This window comes from Peromyscus maniculatus, chromosome 5 (assembly GCF_049852395.1).
Source record: "Peromyscus maniculatus bairdii isolate BWxNUB_F1_BW_parent chromosome 5, HU_Pman_BW_mat_3.1, whole genome shotgun sequence".
Lineage (NCBI taxonomy): Eukaryota > Metazoa > Chordata > Mammalia > Rodentia > Cricetidae > Peromyscus > Peromyscus maniculatus.
Window position 1 is genome coordinate 49373413 of NC_134856.1, and position 11215 is coordinate 49384627.

Genomic DNA, 11215 nt, shown 5'->3' on the forward strand with positions numbered 1-11215 from the left:
TGATTATATGCCAGTATCATATCCCAGTCATGCAAGTCACAAACATCACTAAATGTGTCCCAGGCAAAATGTCCCAGAGTGGGGTCTCATGCCCTAAGACAAGGGTCTTCTTTAGAGACATTGAGCATCTATAAATATCCCGTGCCTCATTTTCACCATTCACAAAATGGGTATGACAATGATTACAGAGTTGATATAAAGATTAAATTAATCCATTCACTTAAAGCAATTAAGTTCTCACCATAGGGAAGGCATTTGATTAATATTTAGACAGTGTGACTAGTTCCAGTGGCAAGATGTTTCTTTTTTAAATGCATTTGCTAAGTGACTTATTCAAGTGAGCCAAGTTTGACAATTTATTATAACATAAATAATAGTGTAGGTAGGATAAAGAGGTGCCAAGCCAGAAGATGTGTTGTAAATGGAAAGGTGTGTTTAAAGAGTAGGATTGGGGCATGTAGACAGATTCTGGGTCTTAATCTTAGCTCTATTGCTCATTAGAAAAGAGACTCTGAACCAATGACTAAACTTCTTTGACCTCATATTTGCTAACTGGAAAAAAAAAAAATGACAGGTCCACAGAGAGGTGTGATTAAACAAAATCAGGAGAACATACTCCAGGTGGCTCAACAGAAAGACACTAACAACCTTACAAACTTACTTCTCCCCCACTCTTCCCCTGTTGTCAATAATTCTATTTTTCTCACCACTTACAGTTGGATAACAAGTCACCCCAAAACTTAGCGGCTTACGACAACTGTTGCTCATACACTTAGTATCCCGCTGTAGGAGTATCGGCTGAGCTCAGCTGGGTATTTCTCCTGGTGGTCTCCAGTGAGGTCATATATGCTATCATATAGGGTCTGACTCTTTCAAGCTTGTTTATTCACATGGAATGCCTGTGCTGGCTTCCCTCCAGGACTCTCACTATCTTCTAAAAGACCAGCCTAGATTCAGCATGAAAGCAGCTATCTTCAAGAAGACCAAGAATAGACAAGCATAGCCTCGAGGCCTAGACTCAAAAACCCCATGTCCCTTCCATCATGTTGTGTTGGTTAAAGCAAGTCTCAGGATTCACTTCGGACTCAGAGGATGAAGAAATCAAATACAAGTCACATAGCAAAGGTACTTGTACACAGGGAGGTATGATTCACTGGAGCCACTTCCATCACAAGGTCCCACTCTGTCTGCTGGGGAACAGTCCACAGTATTCTCCCCTCTTCTTTTTCCATAAACATTCATGTTGGATGCCATTCACATGACTAGCAGGCAAGCACAGAGGTGTCCAGATGTTCATGAACACCCTCAGACTGGAGGAGAAGCACAAAGCACCACAAAAATTTGTAACCACCACAGCTATTTATGGTACCTCAGCTCAAGGTCACCCACAACAGCTCATTTTGCTGTCCAGAGAAGCTGGCACTTGTGTAGGATTTCCCACTCCACTCGAAATCCCCATCCTCCCCCACATTCAAGAATAGACAGCAATGAGAACCAGACACGACAATTCTTATAGTGACTAACCCCAAGTCTGTTTTCCTTAACAGAATTAACAAAGGCATTATGTCAAATGTCATCTTATCACTGTTAGCAAAAGAAGCATCAAGAAGCCTCAGAACAGCTAACAAAAAGTCCAACAGCTCAGATGAGGCTCAGCTCATCTGGATGGGTCTCACTAACCTAGGTAGTGAAGTTAAAATTAGAAATTCATTCCCACTCACCCCAGTTTTCATCTTTTTTCTGTAGTCACCATCTAAAAGGTGAGGCATGTTTTGTTAGATGTTCCACCCTGAACAACACATTTCTAGTGATTTTTCTCTAGAAAAATCCTACCCTCTTCTAAGGCTCCACCCAGCATTGAGTGACAACCACAGTTGTGTCATATCCAGATCTTGGTATCAAGCCTGGGTTCCTGAGCAGGGATGCATCACTTCCTCACTTCCTGCTATCTATCCACCCAAAGGAGAGACTCCAGTTCCAGTCCCAGCCTTGTATCAGTGTGTGTGTGTGTGTGTGTGTGTGTGTGTGTGTGTGTGTGTGTGTAACTGTATGTGAATGCACACATTTGGGCCTGAGTGTATGTCCAGGTGTGTATGCATATGTCTATGCGTATTGGTGTGTACACACATATGTATGTGTCTGTGATGAGTACATGTATTACCATAGTGTATCTTTGTGTTCCTGTATGTATATATATATATATATATATATATATATATATATATATATATACACACACATATATATAGTCTGTAGTATATATATACATATATATGTATATATACATATATATATTCTGTAGTTTCTGTGTATCTGCATATATGTCTGTTTATCTCCGTCTGTGTGCATCTGTGTGCCTGTGTGTGTAGTATGTATATGTATCTGTGTGTGTATGATGCATACGTGTATACAATTAGATCACGTCACTTTCCTTTTTACATTATCCTGGTAGTTTTGTGTTGTCTGTGGAGTGCAGTCCCAATTCTTCCATCTGTTCCACACACTCTTGTCAGTCCCTTCCTTTCTGTCCTCACTCTGCCTCGCTCTACCTCCCCACACACTCCCCTTCTTGCTCACAGACACGCCACACGCATTCTTCTACCAGATCCCCTGCATGTGTGGCTCTCTCTCCCCGAGACTCTCTCCTGAAACCCTCTGCTGATTCATTCACTTTGTTCATGTCTTAATCCAGGTATTACCTCCTCAGAGAGACATCCCTGGGCTGCCTCCCTGCAGCCAGATGTCACTCACCCTTCTCGTTGCCTGCTTTGCTTCTCTTTAAAGGACTTTTCACTCCACCAAGTCCTGACAGCCTGTGACTGTCTAGTCGCTCACTGTCTGTCTCCCACTAGAAGTTTCCATCAAATCAAGGACTAGATTGTCTCTGTTCTTTACTGTTCATTATCCAAAAACCATAGACACTAAATAAACACTTTTGGGAAATGACTGACATTACTGATAAATAGTAAATTATTTGTCCAAAGTAAGACTGTTCTCAGCACTCTGACTCCTTTTTTTTCATTCAAATTAGATACACTCGTGTTACTTAAATACGAGAAGAAACACAGTAGAAATCATTTTGTGTGAACATAGATATTTTATTGAACTTCTCTATCCACTATCTCTGTCTTTTCCCAGGTTTAAATGATGTTTAAATAAATAGAAGGTTAGAGCTATGCAACATCACATTACATATTAACAGCAAAGTCTACTCTTTTTATCCCTTAGCATTGCCCATAGGCTACCTGTATTTATGCTGGACATACCAGAATTTGGAGGGTAAACCCTTTGATACTTTCTATTACATAGACACTCACACCTGGGCCTGGGCAGATGGCCTACTGAGTAAGAGTGCTTGCTACATGAGCATGACAATCTGAGTTTGAGTCTCCACCACACAGACGCATAAAAAGCCAGGCCATGTCTCTGCTTGCCTGTAACTTCATCATTGAAAGGCAGAAACAGATAGATCCCAAGAGCTAGCTGTCTATCCAGCCTAGCAAACTGCATGCACTTCACCTGTATACAACACACACACACAGACACACAGACACACACACACACACACACACACACACACACACAAAGTCAAATACTCATAAATTGATTTATTTGTCATTAATTTATAGTACACAACTCAACTTAGTAACTTGTGACTTTCCAAGCAGGATTTCAGAGTGTTGTTCAGGCTTGTATAATAACTCATAGAAGGATTCCAGAATGGTATTTTGACAGGTTTTTCTTTGGCGGCTGCACTTTATTAAAGTCGTTGTCTAGTTCTACTGATTCCCTACTGGTGCAGGCTATGCCCAGTGACCAACGATGAGCACACATTCCTCCTAGTAATCAGTATGGAAGTCATTGGTGTATTCCTCAAACGTTTGCACTCTGCTTTTGTATACTTAATAAGATTCGATTTTCCCAGCCCCTTTAACAATAACTGTAGCCTTGTGACTTTCTTCAGTCAATGACACATGACCCAAAGTAATATGTTTCCCTTTTTTGGCGGAAGATTTAAGAGTCAGAGTACAATTTTGCTTTATGTCATGGAGACTGAAAAAGTACATGCTAAAAGGAACCCTCCTTCAACAGGGAATTTGTGTGACTCTGGTGAACAGATACCCTATTACTCACCATTGCTGGAAATGTAGCAGAATGGTGAGGAAAGGAGAGATGAAAGCAGATATGAGGGAGGAGAGGAAAAGATGGAAGGGGGTGGAAAGGGAGAAGGATGTAGAAGATGTGAGAGAGAGAGGGAGAGAGACAGAGAAACAGAGACACTGGAGACTAAGTTAAGACAATAGCCACTAGGAGTTGGGAGGCATTTTTTTGAGACAGTCCACACCAAACTTCTGTAGAGATTGAGTTACTTCACAGGGCTCCCAGAATTCTACACAGCTTTCCTGTTCATCAGCCAAGTTGTAAATAGAATGTCTATATCTTTGTCTTCTAATTTATAAGCTTCAGCCAGTCAGGGAACCTAGACATACATGTCCACATTGACTTTAGAACACGAGAAAGGTGGCCCCACCCAGGCCATGAGACTTACAGTGCCACCAAGGTCTACTATTCAGGGAGAAGAGAAGCCCCATCCTATGACTAAGCTTAGATGCTCAACAGATTTATGCCTGAGCTCTGGTTTCTCTGGTCTATGGCTTTGAGCAAATGCTGTCATCCTGTTAAGCCTTGATCTCCTCAGCTAAGGAATGAGGAACTTGACATTGTATACCTCAAATAGGTGGCCTGAGACTTCATGAGATGATAGAAATAAAGAGTTCCTGCTGTGCCTGTGGTACATTAGATAATGACATCTTTAAGAAGCAAACATGTTTAACTTTGGGCAGTTTCATATGGTCTTATATGTAAGTGGCAACTGATACGAATCATTTTCCCTCCTTGATGGCTTCCCACACCCAGCTTTGGCAGGTCTGTTCATAGCTGTCATCTGTCCTTCCCTGAGCCTTTAGCATGCTGATGTTTTACTTTCAGCCTGATGTTCTAACCGTCCTAAATGTACCACATTATTGAGGCACAAGCTCTACTTCTGAATCTGTAAGCCACCTAACAATTGGGCAGGCCTTTGTCTATGCTTCCCTTCCTGTGCTAATGACACCCTAGATGTACTGAAGCATGTGGACCCTACATCAGGGAGAACTGTCTGAAGAATTTACTCTCAAGATACAAATTTTTATACCTAAAAGGGCATGGAGACATGGTTGAGAGATAAAGACTGTGTATTGTTCTTTCAAAAGACTGAGTTTGGATCCCAGCACTGGCATCAGGAGACTCACAACCACACATAATTCCAGCTCCAGAGAAAGCCAGCGCCACCTTCTGGCCCCCTAAGGCATTACACTTATGTGCATACACATATAACATAATTAAAAATAAAAACTAATATAAATTCATTTTAAAGGAATATTAAAAGAGATTTTCCTATATTACCTGCTATTTCAACCAGAGACAGTATTTCTCCATCATCACATCTCCCACTCTCAGTCTCAAGGGTTACAGTGGTCAAAAGATTCCAGCTGTCTACAGAAGACATAGGGCTACTTCGTGCTTCCTCCTGATTGTCCCTGACATTCTTTGCACTAGAAAAGTCTTTCTTCTACTTCCTATCCTTCTTTCCCACACTTCAAGCTCGTGCTTTGAGATAACTGAAACAGTCCTTCCTGAGAGAAGGGAGCTCGTCTTTCTGTTCACTGCTATTCTCCCAAAGTGGTACCTGCATTCCCTTGATACCAGCTGACCTAACAATTAAATGAATGAAATGACCTAGTTTGGGGACAAGTGCTTCAGAAAGTGTGGCCTGTTCCGTGTTGCTGGGCAAGCCTCTCCTATGCTTTCCTGAGATACTATGGTAGGGCCTCAAAATTCTCAGATATGATGTTGCCTCGCTCTGCTGTTCACCAAAGTCGGAGACCTTGTTTTGGGGAGGACTTGGAGTCATCCTGGAAGGTGTCCACCAACATACCTCTGTCCATTTTTTCTATCTTTCTTGGCTTATGAAAAGACCTCTAACCCAAGGCCAGGATCTCAGGACTTTCCAATTCTAACAGGATCATGAGTCCTATTCAGGGACTTACTTCCTAGAGAAGGACTCATGCTTATCCGTCTCCAGACAGAGCTCAGTGAATTCTTCCCTCTAAGCAAAATGGCAAGAGGGGCGTCGTCAAGCCTGTGATTTATTCTGTATCAGAAGCGCATTTGCTTGGCCTATTTGCCGAACAGAAGAACCTCAGGTTCACTTAATACAACTCAATCTGAATATTTCCGTCCTTTATTTCCATACAGATTAGCTTCACACGGGCCTAGGTATAAACACTTGAGATGGGCTCCCGGTTCTATGGGGTAAGAGGCAGCAGCACAGAAGGGCGATCATGGCTATATTAAGTTTCTTTGTGGTTCAGCAGGCGGCCGCTCAGACTTCTAAAGGAGCACACAAAATAAGAAAAGTTTATTGATTAGTTTACAAATAACTGTCGTATAAGAAAACATACTGAATAGCAGGCTGGCTTGCCGATGGCTTACTGCTGTAGCCCTTTCATTCCCCAGCCTCGGGAGATGGCCCCAAGAGGGAAATAAAAGGAACAGAGTGAATTTGTTGTCTCGATAAATAAGAGGTTGCGCCAGGCTAAAAAGTAAATAAGCAAGACCCTTTATTTGAGCCTGGTTTGGAGTACACCATTGCATTCCTACTCCATTTATCTGAAAAAAAAAATATTATTTTCCCCTCTGGCTGACTCAATAATCCTCTCTATATGGACGGCACTGCACAACAGAGGCAACAGGTGCTGATGTGGATTCTCCAGGCACAAGTGACCCATGGAGTGATTTTAGACAAGAGACAAAAACCCTGAGTGCATGCAACTGGTGGCCTGGGCTTGAAGAACTCTTGACCTGGAGAGAAGAAGGCCATTTGAGGTGAGGAGATTGCCCCTGGAGAAAGCAAACACAAGAGCAACATCAAGACTCCTGCTTTCTCTGGGAAACCTTGACCAGTTACATCACCTCTCTGAGGGAAGCTTCCTTGATAAGGAAGGCTGGTTAAGAGGGTTTGATTTAATGGGGAATGTCCAAGCTCTAAACCTGTAAGTCTCCGACTCATGTCCCAGAGACCCACTCTGATCGTCAGCCATATGAGGGGAATGATGTGAGAAGGGCTCAGATGTAAGCCAGGCAGAGAAAGATGGGACTTCTGGGAACTGCCAAGGTGCTTGGTTTGATGTGCAGAGACCTGATATATAAGATAATCACTCACAATGTGGAAGAATTTCAAGAAAATTTAAAAATTAAGTGCATCAGTGTTTGATCTAGAATCAATATAGTAAAGATCACAAGGCTAGCAATAACACTACTGAGCTTATATAGCATTACTGGTGATGATGGGAACCGAATACAGGACCACAGTCCACATGAATGTCAAAGACACAATGACATGTTGAAGCCCTGCCTCTGCACTAAACATTGGTAATCAAAAAACTGTGATAGAGCCCAAGGAGACATCTGAAAACAGCTAAATCAACAGGCGCTCAGGATTCTTGCCAGAGGGGTAGCTGAATGCTTCCCAGTGGGATAGGGGGAAAATAGAGAAGAGGTGTTCAGATTCTTCTAAGTCAGCCCCTGCTCTATCATGAAAGCAAGTCCGTCTAGCCCAAATCCAGACATTGGTTCATGGGGATTGCAGGCAAACTTTCAGAGAGTGAAAGGTAAATGTATTTACTGTAGGAAAAGGTCATGTGTTCACACATTCAACAATACGTTCCAGGCAATGCAGCAGAGTAAAGGTACTATGTTGGAATATGGAGCACCGTAGAAAGATCTGGACTCTCCCCCTATAGTCATTGACTTGCTGGATTTTTCCCTCTCTCCTTAATCTCTTCTCATCCATTTGTAAATTAATGATAAGACATTTATTTCTATTTCCATGTTGCTCTATGTATCCTATGAATACATGTTAATGCCTATTATGTACTAGAGAACATGTCACCAAGACCAGGTCCCTGCTTCCATGAGATGTACTCAAAGGCTTAAGATATCATGTGAGATAAATGGAAAGGTCAGGTATAATGACAAACGACCCCAGGGGCAGCTACTGGTGAAAACAGGACAAACAGCGGCTTTAGGTTAGAGAGCAAGGCAGGAAGTTTAGATTTCATTTTCAACAGTCATCAGAAGCCTCCAAGCAAGGAAAGGAGTGTTGTGGTGTGCTCTGTATGCTAGGACTGAAGAGAAATGTGCAGAGGGGAGAGAGTCAAATCAAGATGCCAGCAAGGAGCACCCCAGTACTACAGACAGAAAGAAATGGGAAGGGGCTGGATAGGAACTATGAAGAAGATCAACCAGGATGCTTTCCTTAAAGAACCAGAGAGTAACATTTGAATTCAATGTCAAAAGAGAGTCTGCATAATCATATGGCCATTTTAAACCATTTTGTTAATAAGTAAATAAAATCCATTCTTAACTCTAAAGCCATAAAACAAACACGTAAACAAAAACAGGCAGATAGCTACATCTGACCCATAGTTCCTAGGTTTCTGATAAGACAATAAAAGGATGAGTCTTTGTATTCACAAAATGGACCTGGTGCTTAGTCTCATGGTAGACAAGCACTCAGGAAGAACTTCATGCTTAGTACTTGCTGGAGTGTGTGGTGATTCTCAGCTATTGAGTAAGGTTGGGATATTAACCAGGTGATCAGGATACCACTGCTTGGTTTGCCCCCGTTTTCTTGTCTTTGGAGTCACCAGTTTACTCAGTGTGGCTTTGGGGAGACTGCTAACAACTGGAACTCTCTCCTTTCTCCAATTTTTGGGCATAGTGCCATGGCTCTATTGACATTCAAGTAGATGTATAGAATTCCAGAACTCTCAGATAGAAATGTCAACATTTTTCTTCTTTGGACATGATGTGCATATTATATGTCAGTTCACGACATGTATTGGAACTGGGAGGGAAAGGATGAAAGGGTGTGGCCACCAGGTCTGTGAAGTCTGATTCATTTGATATGAGGTCAAAGACTGGGGACTCCCCCAGCAAACTTTGTTGCCTGGCGATGTCTGCAATAAGGAAATCAGAGTTCCCCTGCACAGAAACATCTAATCCATAGGGATTATTATAGCACACAATCCACACCCATATGCTTTTCTTCTAAAGTACAACTGCACTAAAGTTGCAAGTTGGCTAATTTTTGCTGGTCTATGGTCATGCATGGATACAATCTAAGGGCAATAAGGCATCAGCTACACAGCCATCTTCCTTCCAATTTCATTTATAGTTTATATTATACATAGTATGCTATTTATATTGAGCTACATGTTTTATCTCTGTTCCTTACATGATATATACTTGCATGTTTATGTTTATATAAGTGTGTGTATTAATTTATTATACATACCCACACTTAATCTATGAAGCGGTGTTGCTGTGGAAATTTTTTAAAGTTTATTTAAAGGAAAAGTGGCTCCCTGACTCCTAATAGTGCTGCTGGCTCTCCTTCAAGACTTCCAGAGTTTGATTTTTGCTTTCAAACTGGAGTGACCTATTACTTTTTGTTAATGTAGCCTTGGTCCCAAGGCTTGCTTTCTGCTCTTTCATTTTACCTAACATTTTACTTGTGGCATTTTCTACAGCCCTTGGGGACTTTCAAATCTTCTACCATATCTGCCTGGATGGTAGCTTTACTATTTAAAGATGAAAGCAAACTGTAAAGTTGAACTTAAAGAGTGTTTTCTATATATTACTTCCCTACAATAAGTAAGAATTTAGTGACCATATCTCCCTTCATAAGTATCTTTAGTTTTCCATAGCATTCAGATCTAGGCTTTAGCATAAACCTAGAAGGCTGACTGTCACAAGTCTTTCGAAGGACAGCATTGATTCTTCCTGGTGACCTAAGGTAGCTATCCATCCCTCCAGAGCCTCGAAATTCTTGACTATTCTTTGTTAAAGAAGAACTTTGTCAGCTTAATTGGTAGAAAAGCTTTAAGCTGTATCCCCATGTTCATTAGATAAATGCATTTCCTCAATTCAATTGCTTTTTAGTCTGATTCCACAACTTTTCTTCTTTGCTCTTAAGGAGGAGTTACTACCTCTCTCCTATCTCCAGTGTTTGGGTGCTAATTAGTCTCTATCTCTTTGTTAGCAAGTTACCCACAATCTCTCCCTTACTCTGAAAAGCAATTTACCTGCCTGCTTCAGATTTTAACCACATCAAATGATGATGAAGATCCTAATGACGAAAATATCTTCCTTGGGCATATAGATTCCGGGACATGTCTCCGGGCAAGTCTCCCCGACACCCCCTCCCCAGTCTGAGGGGACAGTTTTGGGCTTGTGTTGCAAATGAATACTCTTTATCTGCCCTTATGTAACACAGATGACTCACTGTGCAGTGTGAGTCACCCAATCTCTGACCTGAGGCATCTCCGCCAGCTTGCAGAGTCCCCCACCTGCCCAGATCCCTGTCTGAATGGAGATAGCATGACTCAGCCCAGGGGAAGAGGAGGTGCTCCTTCTGTGTCTGACTGGTGTCCTCTGCTTCAGGAAGCTCCAGCTTGACAGCTGAAAGAAAGGCCACACAACTCACGTCAGCAATGGATACCCGTGCAGGAAGGAGCAGCCGGAGGCCATTTGGTCTGGCTACCAGCTACCAAACATAGAGAGGAAATGGGCACAATATCTATGTAGAGCTGGAAAGAACTGCTTGTTTGTTTTCTTCTTTCCTGGCCTCACAGGCAATACAAGAGGCTTGGAGAAACTCAACTGCCAATAACGCATTTATTATTTCCCAAGCACTGTGTAAGACATTACTTCTGTTAACATCACAGGAACACAAAGTTGTTGCCACTATCATGCCCATTTGACAGATGTGGAAGCTAAAGTCCACAGGGAGTAACCCACTGCTGGGACACACACACACACACACACACACACACACACCAGGACTTAAATCCAGTCTCTAGAGCTTTCCCTCTTAACTGCTAAACCAGTCTTCTCCAACTGTAAAGTACATGTGAGTCACTCGGGGGCCTTGTTAATGCACAAGCTCTGCTCAGGCCGGTTTGGGGTGGCAACTGCAGTTCTGCATTTCTAGTGAGGTTCCAAGTGAGGAAAAACTGCTGTCACATTGAATGGCACAACTCTTGTATTACATCCGTCTTAATCGGAAGATACTGTAGTCATCGGTCCCTTCCTTTGTTTGTTTATTCAT

The 11215-nt window shown here is 42.1% G+C and overlaps 1 long non-coding RNA gene across 1 annotated transcript; it reads right to left on the minus strand.

The window, feature by feature from the left end:
* Nucleotides 1-6261: 6261 nt before the first annotated feature.
* Nucleotides 6262-10560, minus strand: LOC143273159 (uncharacterized). The gene is made up of 2 exons (XR_013051065.1): nucleotides 10420-10560; nucleotides 6262-6432 (listed from the first exon to the last, which is right to left on the minus strand). It is a non-coding gene; the product is annotated as an uncharacterized LOC143273159 (long non-coding RNA).
* Nucleotides 10561-11215: the final 655 nt, after the last annotated feature.